This window comes from Pinus tabuliformis, chromosome 9 (assembly GCF_031772625.1).
Source record: "Pinus tabuliformis cultivar Carrire ecotype Pingquan chromosome 9, CPIR1, whole genome shotgun sequence".
Lineage (NCBI taxonomy): Eukaryota > Viridiplantae > Streptophyta > Pinopsida > Pinales > Pinaceae > Pinus > Pinus tabuliformis.
Window position 1 is genome coordinate 160396292 of NC_142307.1, and position 18439 is coordinate 160414730.

Here is an 18439-nt window from a genome sequence, read left to right on the forward strand (position 1 = left end):
TTTTGGCCACCAGGGTGGCGCGAGGGGGTGGCAGGGGGGGTTTTGGGAGCTCCCTTGCACCACCCCCGCAACCCGCTCGCCCCCTCGTGCCACCCCGCCGGCCCGCCCGCTCGCGGGGTGGTGGGCGATTCCGAGAATCACCTGCCTGATTGCGAGAATCGCCCACCCGTGAGGTGTCGGGCGATTCTAAGAATCATCCGCCACCCTGCAGGCGAGTGAGCCGCTGGGGTGGTGCGGGGGGTAGGCTGTGGCAGGCCCCCGCACCACCCCTCCTACTCGCGGGGTGGTGGGCAATTAATTCCAAGAATCACCTGCCACCCCGCAAGTGGGCGAACCCTCGGGGTGGCGCGGGGGAGGTTGCTGTGGTAGCCTCCCCTTGTGCCACCCCGGTGGCTCGCCCACCCGCGGGTTGGTGGGTGGTTCCGAGCGGGTGGGCGGGCCACCGAGGTGGCGCGGTGGGAGGCTATGGCAGCCCCACCCCCCCGCGCCACCCCCGGTGCCCTGGGGTGCCAGGCGGGCAACCGGGGTGGCGCGGCAGGAGGCTATGGCAACTACCCCCGTGCCACCCCAATGGCCTGCCCGCCATGCCGCGGTCGGGTGGGCTACCAGGTGGCGTGGGGGGATGCTGTGGCAGTCGCCCGTGCCACTCTGGCGGCCCGCCCGCCAGCGGGGTGGCAGGGGATTCCGAGAATCGCTCGCCACCCCACGGGCAAGCGGGCCGTCGGGGTGGCAAGCAATTGCCACAGCCTCCCCCCCGCCACCTTGGTGGCCCACCCGCCTGCAGGGTGGCCTGCGATTACGAAAATTTCCTGCCACCCCGCGGGTGTGTGGGCCGCCTAGGTGGCGCGAGGTGGGGGGGGCTGCCTCAGCCTCCCCTTGTGCCACCCCGGTGTCCCGGCCGCTCGCGAGGTGGCGGGTGGGTGGGCCGCTGCGCAGCGTGGGGGGATGCTATAGCAAACCCCCCCTCCCTGCACCACCTTTGTGGCCTGCCTGTCGGCGGGGTGGCGAGCGATTCTAGGAATTGCCTGCCACTCCGCGAGTCGGCGGGCCGGCGAGGTGGAGCAGGGGGATGTTATGGCAGCCCGCCCCGCGCCACCCCGACAGCCCACCCGCCCGAGGGTTGGCGGGTGATTCCAGGAATCGCTCGCCACCCCGCGGGCGGGCCGGCTGGGCAGCCCACTCCCCCTGCACCACCCCAGCGGCTTGCCTGCCTGCGAGGTGGTGGGAGATTGCGAGAATCACTCGCCCGCCCGCGGGGTGGCGGGTGATTGCAAGAATCATCCGCCACCCCACGGGCAGGCGGGCTGCCAGGGTGGCGTGGGGGGAGGCTATGTTAGCCCCCACTGCGCCACCCCGGTTTCCCGCCCGCTCGTGGGGTGGCATGATGGGAGTTTGTGGCAGCCCTCCCCGCACCACCCCGGTGGCCTGCCCACCTGCGGGGTGGTGGGCGATTCCAAGAATCGCCCTGCCACCCCGAGGTCGAGCGAGCTAGCCATGCTCATCACCCCTAACCTATGGGTCTGTTTGGCTGTCGTGAGCTTTACTAGGCCCACCATGCTCATAGCGGACGTTGTGCTTAATTTGGCTCGCAAAATGTTTTAATTTAAAAAAAAAAAAATTCTACTTCATTAAACTTATTTAATATTAAAATTTTCAAGGAAAACAATTTAACTAACCATTCAATTGCGAGAATTCTCCGTTGAATATGTTGTTGATAGCAATGTAACTGCTCCACAAATTCACTCCAAGTCTTTCAATGAACCTCAGAAAACCTTGATGTGATGTGAGTAATAGTGATAATGGAATTTATTATATAGGTGAAATTACAGAGATGTTTTACTGTACGGTTAATGTGGGATTAATTTGTTTTTTTTTTAAATTAACATGTTAATTTTTTTATGGCAACAAAGGAAAATATGATAAAACGAATATTATGGAATTGTTTTACTGCGGGATGAATGTGGGATTAATTTGTTTTAGAATGTATTATAAAAATTAAAAAAAACATTCAATTGTTTAGTCAATATTATATACTTTAACTATTAAAATAATTTAGGTGAAAGTTGTAGTTTAAAATTTTAACTTTAAAGATTTATTTCATAAAAAAATTTAGTTTACATTTTTCAATAAATTGTAGAATAAAATAATAAAGGGAAATAAATCTAACATACTTTTGGAGGGAAATATTTTCGCGAAACTTTTTGGAGGGAAAATTTCATTCTCTAAGCTATATAATATCTTTAGGAGACTCCATTTGTATCATTTAATATCTTCTATTTGAAAGGGATGGATTGTCCTGATAGTGAAGTTTTGATTTGTACAACATCAAGATATTCATCACGTAACAAATCTATTCATATTGATGAATATAGCAGGAATTCTTCCACTATGAATAGAAAGTCAATTCTTCCACTTAATCCTGATCCTAAGGACTATGAGAGCAGCAATGATGAAAGAGGGGATGAAGAATTTCAAATAAATAAAGAGTCACAGATTCCACTTAGTCCTAATTCTAAGGACTATGAAAGCAGCAGTGATGAAGAGCATGATGACAAATTTCAAAAGAATGGAGTGTCACGGTGTCCACTTAGTCCTAATTCTAAGGACTATAAGAGCAATAGTGATGAAGAGCATGATGCTGAAGTTCAAAAGAATGGAGTGTCACGATGTCCACTTAGTCCTAATTCTAAAGACTATGAGAGTAGCAGTGTTGAAGAGCATGATGATGAATTTCAAAAGAATGGAATGTAACGGTGTCCACTTAGTCCGAATTATAAGGACTATGAGAGCAGTAGTTATGAAGAGTGTGATAACAAATTTCAAAAGAATGGAGTGTCACGGTGTCCACTTAGTCCTAATTCTAAGGACTATGAGAGCGGCAGTCATGAAGAGCATGATAACGAATTTCAAAAGAATGGAGTGTCACGGTGTCGACTTAGTCCTAATTCTAAGGACTATGACAGCAGCAGTGATGAAGAGCGTGATAACGAATTTCAAAAGTATGAAGTGTCACGGTGTCCACTTAGTCCTAATTCTAAGGACTATGAGAGCAGCAGTGATGAAGAGCGTGATGATGAATTTCAAAAGAATGGAGTGTCACGGTGTCCACTTAGTCCTAATTATAAGGACTATGAGAGCAACAGTGATGAAGAGTGTGATGATGAATTTCAAAAGAATGGAGTGTCACAGTGTCCTCTTAGTCCTAATTCTAAGGACTATAAGAGCTGCAGTGATGAAGAGCGTGATGATGAATTTCAAAAGAATGGAGTGTCACGATGTTCTTTTAGTCCTAATTCTAAGGACTATGAGAGAAGCAGTGATGAAGGACGAGATGATGCACTTAGTCCTAATTCTAATGAGTATAAATGTAGCAGTGACAAAGGACAGGATGTAGCATTTTCAGTAAGTAAACAGACACATTTTCGATGTAGTCCTAATTGTATAGACTATGAGAGCAGCGTTGACAATGCACATGAGGAAGAATATCCAATAAACATCGAGTCAAATTTTCCATTTAGTCCGAATTCTAAGGACTATGACAATAACAATGAAGAAGGGGAAGATGAAGAATATCCTTCAAGTCAACATTTGAAAAGCACAGCTGATCATAGTGTGGATAACGTTCCTCTTAATGATGATGAAAATCCTTATACAAATGATGATCCAATGATGGAGATGTTTCCAATAAATATTGTATCAAGGAGTAGGAGCAGACCTTTTCATATCAAGGCAAGATGTTCTAGTTATACAAGGGGTAGAGCAGAATATTTGACGAGAAGAAGTTCTATCAACGCTCTCATTTCAAGTGAATGTTGCAAAAAACATTGCTTGAAACATATTGATTTCAAATTTTCATTAGAGAGCAGGAAGAGATATTTGTCAATGAATAAAAGCATGCAAAATTCATATTTAGTTGGGTGCATGCAATTTACATAGTAAGGTTATGATTATCATATTAGGACTTTATTTATCTGTAGAAAGGCTTTCAAAATGTTTCATTCGATTGGGAATTTTCGTCTCTCGAGAATTCAAGGAAATTTGGAAAAGGATCCCACATTTTATTCAGAAGTACGTCATAAAAGATAGTTTGGGCCATTATCAAATACTGCAATGTCATGGATGAAAGATTTCTTTTCAAATCATGGAGAGTGTATGCCAAATAGAGAGACAATACATATTCCAAATAATTTTTCAAGACGATAAATCTACAACTTATACAAATAATATGCAGAAGGTGCTGAGGGACATGGCTGGTTTATTACATATCAATATTTTGTGAAGGTATGGAAGAAAGAATTCAACAATGTCCGTATTCCTAAGAATACAAGGATGGGGATTTGCAGTACACGTGCTTCTCTTAAATAAAAAAATGACAAATGTGAAGGAAGAGGTAAGAATTCATAATTTTAACTTTTAAAATTGTATAGTCATCAACTATGAAAACATATTTCTTAATGGCTTTCTTTTATGTTGTGTAGATTCAATTGTCAAAGAACTTCAGAAGCATCGCGAACAACAAACAAATGAAAGGAAAAAGTTGTACAAGCATCGAAAGAAGTGTTATGATAATCCAAATAAATATTTGGTTTTGATAATTGATGGTATGGACCAGAAGGAAACACCTTTACCACATTTTGTTCACACACCCAAAAATTTATAAGAGGAAAATTTTATTCAGTATCACTTGGTTGGTTGTATGGTCTTCAATGGGAAAATGTTGCCAAGGGTGTACTTCACAACTCCAAATATTCATAATGATGCAAATCTGACCATAACCATAATTCATGATGTGCTTTCTCATTGGTCTGGTAGTCTTCCTGAAGTTTTGTATCTACAATTGGACAACACTTGTCGTGAAAAGAAAAATCAGGCTGTTTTTGGATATCTAAACATGCTTGTTGAATTGAGAATTTTTCAGAGGCACACTCATAACCATATTGATCAGATGTTCAGTCATTTTTCAATCACATTGAGGAGTAAGGAAGTTGGGAGCTTGCCATCATTAACTGAATGTATTAAGAAATAATACATGCCAGAGCCTACTTTTGATGTGTTGGAAGAGACTGTTGACATGCGAAGGTTTATTCTGGGATCATATGGTGAGGGGAAATTCATTGAACAACTTAATGGCATTAGCTTCCAACACCAATTTTGTATCAAAAAATTGATGGGAAAACACTAATATGGAGCAAGAAGTATTCGAGTACTGTAGAATGGGCACCGTCATCAGGTTTGGAATTTTTGAAGTTCATTGCAGATCATCCAATATTTGCATCAAAAATATTGTTATTACAATCAGTTGGTGAAGTTCATAATGCACACAGACAAAATAGAGATATAAATTATTCTGATTGCCTAGAAGAAATTAAAAAATGTATTAGATATACATATGAGTACTTTGACATTGCTGATTCAGTTTGGTGGGAGTCATTTTTCAATAATCAAAGTGATATCATTTCAACAACAACAAATGAAGATATACCTTTGAAAAATCCATTTATTTGGCCACAAAATGTGTCGAATGAACATGAGGAAATAAACATTGTTGAACAACAACAATCTCAAGGTATTATTAATTCTTCACAGGCAGAGGAAAGAGAGATGTATATTGGTTCCAGAAGATCTCATGCACAATGTGAAGCCATGGAAGACCTTTACAGGGGTCGAGTACAGGATATTAAGGAGGGTTGCATGATAATAGTGCTAGCAGATGGAGATCCCAATGGCTATCCATTCTGGGTTGCTAAAGTGATAAAGGTCTTTACAGAAAATGAGGATGTTACAGGTGTTGAAGTACATTGGTATGCCATAAATACACACCCATTCAATGGTGTGTATAAGCCAAAGATGGTAGTTGACAAAAAAAATGGCGGAAAGAGAAAAAGAAAGGGTACAAATATAAATCGCCGCCGCATAGACATATTAAAATTGGAGGATGTTGACATACTTATTTATGACTTCAATTTAACAAAGAGAGGAACTCTTCGCTTCAAGACGGTAGAGATTTTGAAAAGGTTTTTACCATAAGGAATAGTTTTGAGATGGGAGTCTGCTGAAACCAGCAGTAGATCTAGAAGAAATTTGAAACCTGAAATGGTGGGCATGCATGCGGACTCAGATGGGGCACTAGTTGATGAAAGAGAAGAATATGGAACATCTTCGTCAGCATCCAGTCACTCATTCGAAGATGTGAATTCTGATGGTGTGCAAGATAATATGAGTGATTTTGAATAATTGTTTAAGACAATTTATATAACTGATGTTTGCATCGTATCTTGAAATAAAAGTTTTGATTTCCATATGGTGTTAAATGAGAAGTTATGAGTCATTTTTATGTTTTTTGATTATATGTCTTAATTATGATAATTTTTATTGTTTAGAATATCTACAATGCAACATTAAATTAGAGATATAATGTATGTTTCATTCAATATACAAATAATAACTTTTGAATTCATTTAGTCATGTAATTTGTTCATAATGTAATGGTTTTTTAATTTTATGGTTGAAAAAATTTCAATTTCTTTTGTATCTAGCATGTTATGGTTGAGAACATGTTGAATTTATACTTAGGAAAGAAAAATGTTATTCTACCAAAAACATTAGTGTGTTTCTTTCTTCATAAACAACTTTGTTTGGCACATAAAAATTCGGTTTTACTAACATTTTTTTAAAATGTTGAAAATTGACCCTAAAAAAAAAATCATCGTTCTAGTATCATCACTTTTTCATTTTCAGGGTGTTTTTTGCATGAAAATTTCATTTTCACTACCATTTTTAAAACACGTTCAAAATCGACCCTAAAAGAAAACCATCGTTCCAGTATACACACTTTTTGTTTTTAGCACTGTTTTTGATTTTTTTTCGGGGTTTTTTTGCCAGAGTTCCCGTTTTGAGTTTATAGTTCCCATTTCAAAGTTTACATTGTTTAGTCATGGAAAGAATATAACACAACCCAAAAAACATATAATAACTAGATTACCACAGTATTAAAGTCGTTCAGATGCTCTGTCATCTAGTCTCCATCTTTCATCCTCAGGTTGTACAACTTTTTCTATAGGAAAAATTTATTCACAAGAGACTTGGATTGGTACAAAGTCCCTAACTTGTCCCATAAAGCCTTAGCTGAAGCTTCCCTTGATACATTCAACAATACGAAATCTGAGACACACAATCATATTGTGCACTTTTTCTTTCCATCCAACTTCGCCCAATCTTCAGCTGACATTGTTGTTGGTTTAGTACCCGGATCTACCATGATCCATTGATCTTTATCCACCAGAAGATCCTCCATCTTGAGTTTCCACAACTCAAAAATATGACCATTAAATTTCTCGATCTCTATCTTTCCACTGCTCGTCACCTTCTTTCACCACAAGAATTGATCCCGCATATCTCCCACTGAACATGGTCTACCATAGGCCTGAGAAAAACCCATCAGCAGCAAAGGCATTCCCTTGAAGGCAAAAAAACTATGATACCAAATGTAGGTTTTAACCCCGTATAGAAATTCCTTGCATACGAATTCTAAAAAACAAAAAATAAGCAATGGTAAGAGCATAAAACATAAAATAGATATACACAGATATTTTCCCCTGGACCCCAAAACCGGGAATACCATATGGATTTTTCAATATATTCCTTTTAATGTTACAATACATATATATACATGCTGAAGCATCCATTATCTCCAATCCATTAGCCTTGGATTAGAACATAACCATAGTTCGCTTGACCGTATCTACAAAATACCATTGACAGAAAACCATCATGCCCAAAACCATGTGCGAAATCCATGCAAAAAACCATAGGTAGGTCAACCCACCTAATATAGGGTCCAAATTTTTTTTCCTGGGGCGTTGCGCCTAGCGCAACGTACAGGGGGATATACCAACCCCTTGCACATGGGGTAGTCATGGAAAGAATATAAGACACACCCCACATTGTTGACCTTTTTTCTTTGTCGGTACATCTCTGACAGATCAGACACTTGTGAGCATAGGCATGTGCATCTTTGAATAATGTAGGCCAATAGAAACTGCCTCACATGACCTTGTGTGCTATTGTGTTTCCCACGAAGTGACCCTCGACTGGTCTGTCATGGAGATCACGTAACACCCTTTCCAAATCCTATGCATACTGGCACCTAAGCAAAACGTTGTTGTGATGTTTTCTGTAAAGAACTCCTTGCACGAACTAGTAAGATAAATATTTCAATTGAAGTTCCCTCTTCCACCACATAGAGAAGTGAGAGGGCATGGTCCCATGCTCAAGGTATTGGTGCACATCTGCGTACCAAGAGTTTTCATGCGAAGTGGAGGGGGGTTTGCTCAACATTATACATTTCAATTTCTTGCTCCCAGTCGGCGAGCTTTACTTCTTCCTCTTGCGCATGTACTGCTTCAGCTTCTAATATGCAAAGGCCGTGACCCTTTATGGTATGAACTGACTTGATGTCAATATCATATTCTTGTAGTTCTATCATCTAGTTCACCCGGTTTTCACCCAATTCTTGTTGGACATGCAGTGATCTAACTGCTGGTTGCGGCACAAAGATAATGCAATGATTTTTCAAGCGGTAGGGTCTGAAGTGTTTAACTGCCTTGTATACCACGTATGTTTTTTTTTTCACGATGGGATAGTTTATTTCATGTCCTTTCAAGTGCACATCTTTTATATCTTGTTTAATCCGGGAAAACACTTCCTTTTCCTTTTTCCCCCAACCGTATACTGTGTCCTTCTTGGTCATCTCTTTAATGGGTTTGACAATCTGCACATAATCAGATATGAACTTTCTAAGGAAGTTGATCATCCCCAGGAAGGACTACATAGCTCTTTTGTTCATGGGATAAGGAATTGCGTGATGGTCTAAACTCTATTCGAATATACCTTGATCCCACTCTTGGCAATGATGTGCCCAAGGAGGTTACCCACATACATTGTAAAGATGCTCTTCTTGGGATTTAAGGATATCCCGTACTTCCGACATCGCTCAAAGATTTTCCTGATATGGCACAAGTGGTCTAACCACTATCTATAGAATACTGTCACGTTGTTGAGGTATACCACTACGCTTTGTTCAATGAGCCCACAAAAGTGATTTCCATTGTGCACTAAAATGTAGCTCCTACATTTACCAGCCCAAACGACATTCCATGGTAAGAGAACGTATCCCACTTGGTATGAAATATTGTTTTCATTTTGTTAGGCTCTATTACCAGAACCTGATTTTATTCTAAGAAACCATCTAGAAAAGAGAACATCTCTACTCTAGATACTGTCTGTACTATGTGCTCCATAGATGACACCGGGTAGTTATCTTTGTCCGAGGCACGATTAAGATTTTGGAAACCAACACAAAAGCGGATCTCCCCAGACTTCTTCATAACAGGGACTAGATTTGAAACCCATGTGGAATGACGAAAATTGTAAATGATCTGACCATACGACAACTTATTCAATTCTTTTTTAATGAGGGGATCAAGTGATGTATGTACTTTCCTTAGCTTCTACTGAAACGAATTGGCCCCTTCTTTGATTGGAATGACATGCTAGATTATTCAACTGTTGTGTGTTTTCAAATCATCATACATCCACACAAACATATCACAATACTGTCTGAATAGGTGGAAAAAGCTTGTGACTCTTTTGGTATGAAACATGTACCAAGATTCACGAACTTCAGATCTTGTCTATTCCCAGGTTGATCTATTCGTACAACATTGTGGAACTGTGAGTTTTGGCATTCACTGGCCCCAGAAAGCAGTTTTTCAGGTCATACGCCTTTTTGAGTGATACCACACCCTTGGGGATGAGGTTGCCTTTACTATCATCAGTTGCACTCTGCGGAGACTCCTCTTGCTCGTCTTCATCTATTGTTGCATCCTTGAAGATGTCAACGTTAGCCATGAAATGTAGTATCTATCAATCATAATAAAAAACACATAAATTAGTGATGTTATCAGGGATAGATGGGTTATACAAAATTTCAACAGAAAATCTATCTCTCAGTGGTGTAATCCTAGCAGCTGCATTTGCCTGAGCATCTATAGTTGCATTACGCATTCTTGCTAAAGAAATAATATTGAAATCTTGGAAGTTAGAGATAAGTTGTCATACCTCTTGTTGATAACTCTTAAGATAGGGTGAAACACAATGTATGGTGTTACGTACCTCACGCACCAAAATCTTTGAATCACCTACCACTTTTAGCACAATAATGTTAAGGTTGATGGATTTTTGTAAGCCCAAAACGAGTGTTTCATAATCGACGGTGTTGTTCGCGCACTCGAACTCCAAGTAGCTTGAGACTAAATGTTTCCTTTGCAAGGGTTTTTTCAAAACACAATCATCTCCAGAGCCCTGCTGTATCTTGGATCCGTCAAAGTATAATGTCCACATATTATCTGTAAAAGAACCGCTTGCACACTAGTACTATTGTCACTACTATTGTTATTGTTACAATCTATGGTATAGGTTTCATTTTTGCCAGTTTCACAAGGAAGGAGACCCAACTGTGTGTCTAGTGGAGTTGGGCCTACCTGTGCGAGATAACACCCCAGATGTGTTTCTAGAAAGTAATTTCTAAACATGAGTTTTGCGAAAGCCAACGATTCATTTTCACCATTCAAGTGAGTAATGTTGTGTTTCATGTATCTTTCCGAAAACACCTGGATCTTGTTTTTTCTTCCCTTGTGCGAAGGCCATAAGTGTGACCAGTTCATAGAAAAATACCCTTGCAGCTTTCTAGACCAGTCTTTGCTGAGGAGTAAGCCATATTCTTCTAGGATGTCCACAAACATAATGTTAATGCACTAATGAACTCGTCCATCGGATGATAACCGGATGATCACATACTGAAGTTCACCAATGGTTGGCACACATGTTCTTACAAGTTGGATGATCTACGCCATTGTGCTACTCCATTGAGAATTGATCCTCTTAGCAATGGAGAGCGGCATGACATTTATTGGCATGCTATAATAAACCAAACAGTTCTGGACATTGAAGTTGAATATCACGAATGACAACAAGAACGGTGGGCAAAGTGAGTTTTCATCTTCCATACAAAGCACATTGAGAATGGATGCGAGTGAGTCTGGAGACTTACTTGGTCCCTTGATGGAAGAAGAGACAATGTCTGTGGAGGTTTTCCCTAATGCGCACACGCTGACTCATGATCTTGGTTAACTCATACAGAGATATGTTCGCACGGGTCTTTTTCATGTCTTCAACAATGTTGTAGTCCAGAGCAGGAAGACTCACTGAGATATACGAGGGTAGACTTGTGTTCATGTTGTCTGGTGGGATGCTCTTATCTTTGATACTCACAGATGTACTTTTTGCTATAGTTGTCTTCTCGGACTTGTTTTGAGTTTTCTGTGTTGAGATGACCAGCGGATCAACTGATCTGAGAAGATGTTGTCTTACCTTTTATTTCAGTATCTCAAACACAGTGGGGCCCCCTGAAATTCTCAAGTTGTATCGATTATTTTGCTTTGGGGTTGGATAGTTGTTCAAAGGCTCCTTCTCGGTGGTCATTTGTTGGGCCGTGTGAGCATAATGATACATGTTGATTACATGCCCAACACTTGGAGCTTCATGAGATGAAGAAACTTCTATTAAAAGATTATGTATTACAGAGCAATGGAACACATAAAATATTGCAGAAATATAAACACAGAAAACACATAAAACAAGAGAGACACAGATATATGTGGTTCACCCAATTTGGGCTACGTCCACGGAGAAACAACTAGTCCTTCCTTTTATATTATCTAACAAACTGAAGACATACAACCTACAACAGATTCGCTATAATTCCCTCTTCGCTCTCACACAATCTCCTCTCTCTTCTCACTCAGAATACAGATCTACATAGACGCAATACAATTCCCTCATATATAGCAAGGGGTTGCCTTCTAGGGAAAAAAACCCTAAATTAAACATAACTTCTACCGTTAGATCTCTGCCTAATGAACAATCCAGATTGACTACAAAATTAAAAAAATTTACAAGGAAATTTTACATCTATTTTTAGCTTCGGAGGCGTTGCCCCCGATCCCCTTCTTGGGGGGGCCTCCCAAAGATCACAGCCACCCCCCCTTGGAACCCCCTTACAACGCAAATATTACAGGTGGCGTTGCCACCACATTACGAACTGGGGTTCAATGCGGTGATACCTCTGAATAAAGAAGATAATCAGGCTCCACACCCAACTTCTTCTTCCTCATATTCATCCTAATGCCAAGCCTACTCACTCGCTGTTGAATTGGTCAGTTGACTGTGTAGCTAGAGTGCTCATTCCTTGGTTCCATCATAGGCAAGTCTTTTCTGAATGTCGTTCACTATGGAACTTGCAATAAATATCTGTCGCAGTTACATCCAGGTTGAGCACAAGGTTAGAGATCTACATAGTTTTGGTTGGGTGGCTATTGTTGTTGCTCGAAGTTACATTATTCCTTTGCGTCAACTTGGGAGGCCTACTGTTCACGGTTGTCTCTCTCATCCATTGTTTGAGTTTGGAAACTTCGGTTGTCAAGGATTTTACGAGACAAGTAAGGCTCTCAATTTCACTTTCTTCCTTTTTCTTTTCCTTATTCACAGTATTCTAAGACCTCCTACCCGTGTCTTTGGAGTCCTTAGTTGATTCGTCATCTACAATGACTTCAATAGCTTGTAGGTCTTTCTCCACAACAATTACCTCTTGGAAATTTTCCAATAGTATTGGTTTCTCAGCTCGCTTGACAAATTGCACAATGTTGGTTGGCAGTACAGATGTGTAGTAATCAACCATGATGGAGTCATGAGGTTTGGTGTCTATTGTGAACTTGTTCAAGATACAATTAAACCTCTGGTTAAAATATTTGACTTTTTCTTTTTGTTCCATCTTGAGACTACCCAACTCTTTTAGCAACATGGCGGTGATTTTTCCTTCAGCAAACTTCTCAAGGAAAATTCTCTTGAATACCCCCCAGTTATGAATTGAGTTCACACGAAGGCTATGGTATCATATAACTTCTCTGCCATCCAAGGAACATGGAAACAATTTACATGCAAAATCATCATAACGTGCCTCGAGTGTTTGTAGATGTAGGTAGAACATGTCTAAATGATCTTCTGCCTTGAGTGTCTTGTTACTTTCATACTTTGTCAACATCTTCTCTGCGTGCCTTGGCTTCCTATGCAAGACACCTGGGAGTGCCAATGGGCCCTGGGTCATCCATTCCATATGTTGGTTAGCCATGTTGTCTTCTTCTTCATCCTCCTCCTCTTCTTATGAATCTAATAGTTCTACCTCTGAATATGTTGGTTCGTCTCCACCTCCACCTCTTCCGCTACCGTCTCCTTCGTTTCTTCCACTGGAACTCGAGCCCAAGAGTAAGAGGTTATCTTATTATCCTTCTCAGAATACTAGAGGTTCATATTTGTTTTCAATAGCTTCTGCCAACTCTTCAAGAGTGGCGAGGATTTTTTCTTCCACATATGAGAATACCACTCATGTGGGAGTAGTCTTTTTCTTCTTCTGCGAGTAGGGAAGAGTGTGCAATCCTGGAATCAATCCAACAGTTTTTGAGAATTGACAAGTGATGGGAGAGACAACATGGATGTGATGATACAAAATTTCTTGTTCGGCTTTGGGAGGTGAGGAATAACCAACTTCAGAGTTGCATTTGGGGGAGATGGAATTTGTGTTACTGCCTTAACCAGATGATAGATAAGTGGGGTTGTCATGACATTCAACCATAAACTATTGGTGGCCCTCCTTATAGTGCCAGAAATGTTGATGGTGTTGGACCTGCCAACATTTAGGGCATCTCCCTAGTATGAAGTCCCAACTAGACTTCACACTATTTAGTGTAAGAGGCCCATCCGGTATGATGGCCCGATTGTTATTACCTTGGAGATATTCCTTAGCTCTTGTTGTTTATCACATGAGAGTGTTATGCTTGTATCTTCAAAAAGCGAGGTGAGTATGCCTGGCGAGTGTGTAATGTAACTTGTGTTCGAGTTCTCTTGCTGTAAAGGGAGAGAGTAAAGTGAGGCTTTAGATGAGAGGTAATAGTACCACTCAGACAGAGACACATGCGAACTAACAAGGATATGTCAAGCATCTAGTGGAGTAGTCCACAGCAGATGCTGCAATCATTAAAACCAAAGTGCAAAGGGAAAACATGTACACCATCTAGCAGAGTATTCCACATGGAGGTGACGATATTTATAACTAGTAAACAAGAATGGTATGTCTAATATCCTTCAAAGTAGTCCACAAGGATGGGACAACAATGATAAACAATAAAACTCATATTCAACAATGTAAGTACTAAAATAACCAAATTAGTTCAATTATTTTAGTACAGGTTAAGCAAACATGTATTACAAATGTTTAAGGAGTAGTCTTACATACATCTACAAAACATGTGTGAAAACGTGTCAGCCTTAACACACTTATGAATTAAGCGAAATTTCTAAGACACATCTATAGACCATACATCATTAGTCCTAGTAGTGGGACATTGGAGCCACTCCTCACTCCTCAAAGAATAGACTACAAACTCTCAAGGCTATGTGGGAGGAGCCAAGGTGAAAATTCCCTGATCATACAATAAGAGGGGTATATATAGCTAAGGGTGATGCATGAGCCTTGTGACTCTTGGACTACCCTCGTGATTGTTCAACTTCCCATGACTTTTCAACTGACATGACTCTTCGATTTCCTGTGTGCGTCCATTGGAATTCACTTTACATTACATTTAGTTACAACAGACATGGCCCATAATGGTGATATGGTCGAGATAGATTATTGGAGAGGTAAATCCCCTCTACGGATAGAGGTGATCCCTACTAGCCCAAAATGGGTCTAGCAACAATCAGTCAATGCTACTATGCAAGTTCCTAATTGCAAATAAAAGGTAGGAAATGAACACCTACTTGGATTCCAACGCTATTGTTTGATGAAGAGCTATTGCTCTCGCTCCTTCGCTTTGGCCGGTCACGATCCTCCACGATCCTCGTGAATAGACACCTGCACACACGAAGAGAAACACGAACACAAGCGTGAAATCTAATAAATGCAATTATACATCAGTAAGAAAGGACATAACTCACATTAACCATTACAAAGACAAATGAGAGTGGAACCATAATAGTAGTCATCTATTATTAATCAATAACAGAGAAGAGTACAACCAAAGTTCTGACGTCGAATCCTTCTCAAGAGGGTCCAGCCAGCAAGTCTCTTAAGCATTCACTCTTGGAGGTAGATCTCCCAAGACAAAAACTCTCTCTCACACAAGTTTACACAAGAAAGCAACACTTCACAACCTTCCTTAAGCTCTCTAGCAATCCCACACTTGTAACACCAGCTACCTATCAAATTCACACACTAGCAACAACACTCTAAGCACTATCAATTCCACACTGTCCAAAAACTAGCTGCTCATGGCAATGGTAGAGGCTTAAATAGGAGAAGGAGTCTCCATGAATGGTGGGAGGATGAGCTTATCTCTAAGGAAGGTGGCTCAAACAATGAAACAGACATGCCAGAGAAGGGAGGGCGACATTTACAATGCCAACAACCAGGTCTGGAGTCATCTGGAAGGCCGGCTGTTAGAACAAACTTGCCCAAACTGGATCAGCGCGGGTCCATAACTGCACTGGAGCGCTGACATCGCAACTGAATAACAAAGAAAGTCATGTCAGCGCGATCAAATATGAATAACAAACACGCTGGCTCATGAAATTCGATCAGTGTGGGAAACACATGTGCTTCCGCGCTGGCAGCGCATTCGGTATGTTATGGAGCGCCCATCAGCGCGGTTATTTTGACAAAAGTCACAATGATAGTAAAACTTTGGCAAAGTGGGTCATTTGGCAACATTAGAGAGCATGAGCATGATTAATTTGAACTCATGACACAGTAGGAAGACTGACAGGGAGACAGTGACAAATTACTGTGTAACAGATGCCCCCTAAAGCATGAAGCCCGAGAGAGTGGGAGGGGTGAAATGATTTACAAAACTCGCTGAACTAGAACACCACCAGGAAGAATCTGCATGTATGTACAACTGAGATTTCTGATAATCGATTACATGTAGTCCAGGCATGGGCACAGCCATCCAAAAGACATACGAAGGAGGTCTGTGGTATGGACGCAGCCACCCAGCTAAAGAGACCATGATGATAATAAAGGTATGGTCGCAGCCATCCATGAAGACTCAGGCATGGGCGCAGCCATCCATCAATGAGTCATGTAATGATCATAATAATCCACAAAATCGCAACCTGGATTGCAATAGACAAAATCCAGGGTCTTGCGCTCCATCTCGACCCGAACAAAAGTACAATTTCAAGCATGTGAATACATGAGCGGAAGTCGAACATGCATGAACAACGTCTGATTACCAACCAATAAAGAAAACTGTTAACAGACGCGAGAGGTACCACCAATAATGAAAATGGTCCTCTAGGTACTATAGGTACAGTCCGCGCCGTGTGAATCAATGAGTTGGTGTCGAACACCCGCAAAATCATTCAATCGGAGGCCAATGATGAAAACCTCGCGTCGAAGACGAAGAACCTGCCATTGAGGCATGCAGGCTCCAAGGCACCGAAGGGAGTCTCTAGATCAGCTTCCTGGATAATGAGCTGAAGTCAACAGAAAGTGACCTTGATCAAAGGTGGGCCATAGTGTTTCCCACATCATTGACACAAGACAGAGGAAGATATGATATTTTGTGTGAGATATCAGAGGGAGGTTGTATGCTTCTTGCAGAGGTCAACTTCTCTTGAACATATCGGCGGCACGACAATGGATTTGGCAGTATCTGACGTCAAATGAGCAGAGGTCATGGTGACGGGGCAATGAGTAGGTGAGAGGCCAAATAGGATAACCCAAACCCACGGAGGCTAGTGTAAAACAAGATGAGATGTCCCCACCCAGACACGAATGCAAACTAGTGCCATGTTCAAGAGCGACATACTGCCGACACGACAATTATTACAGTTCCATTTTCCCCACCATTTCTGGCAGGTACCCCGATTATTTTTGGACGACAAGCTTGACGGGGATAGCATATTCTTGGAAAGCGTCATTTCGACGGTGTCTGATGTCATTAAGTTTTAACGAGTCTGACAAAGGAAGAACTCGGCGTCTTTTCCTGTTTAGAGAGTCTGAAAAGACAGCAGAAAAGTAAACTCCAGGGGGGTCCTTTTTCGTAAAGTTGTGTCTCTCGAGCCCGAAAAAGTATAAAACAATGCTCGAAAGAACCGCCCGACCAGTATGATCGAGGAGTACTTTTCGTAAGTAGTGACTTCGACCCGAAAAAGTAGAAAAGCGGTCAGAAGCACGTCATTTTGGAACCAATTACGAGTTCGAAACGACAAAAACCCGACAATCTTTTTAGTTTAAATGGTCGAAAAAAGAGCTTTAAAGGTGACCGCCTCTCATTTCTTTAACGAGTCGAGAGGGGGACTTGGCAATCTTTTCATCTTTAAACAGTCAGAAAAGAGCTGAAAGCAGACCTCCATTTTTATTCTCTTTAACGAGTCAAAAAGGGAAAAAATACTCGGCAATCTTTTCATCTTTAAACCGTCAGAAAAGAGCTGAAAGCAGACCTTCATTTTTATTCTCTTTAACGAGTCAGAAAGGGAAAAATACTCGGCAATATTTTCAAATTTTACGAGTCAGAAAAGAGCTTAAAGGTGACTTGTCCTAGAGGAACGAGTGGTATAAAAGGTGGCAACTGGTTCCAGCAATGGTGGAACTGCTCAAACATGTAATGGTCAAGAGGCTGGCTAATAAAACCACTCATCGCTGCAGTTCCTCAGGAAAGAATAAACAACCAAGTGAGAGCATATGATTGGCCAAAAAGATGGTAGCAATGGAATGAAACAACCAAGGCTCATCTAGCAGAATTCAGCGGATAAAAATGGCAATCACGAGATGTAAATCGGGTATGGGTTCATTTTTACACAAGCTTGAACCATGGAGAACTTTGCTTGGATTCGGTTTCATGTTTACACAAGCTTGAAACGAAAAAATATGCTTGTTATAAGTTCGCATGCCCCCAGCATAATAATGCAAATCGAACACAAGTCAAGGAACTGTGCTCCAACCAAGCCTAGTTTCATTTTTTAAGGAGCTTGACATAGGAAAGGAACTATGCTCTGACTAGACCCAATTTCATTTTTTAGGGAGCTTGACATAGGAAAGTGAACTATGCTCCACCCGAACTTCATCATAATGAATAGAAAGTCGGGGCTTCCAAGATTTCCACTCCCGGTGGAAGGGAAACATCTTGGAAGTCGAGGCCCAATGCCCCCAGGAAACTATGCACGATGGCGACATCACTGGATCCAGGCATGGGATAGGTGGCCACGTAGTTGATCTGTGGTGGGGGAGATACAACTGGTGGATAAAAACTAGGAGGGGACGACA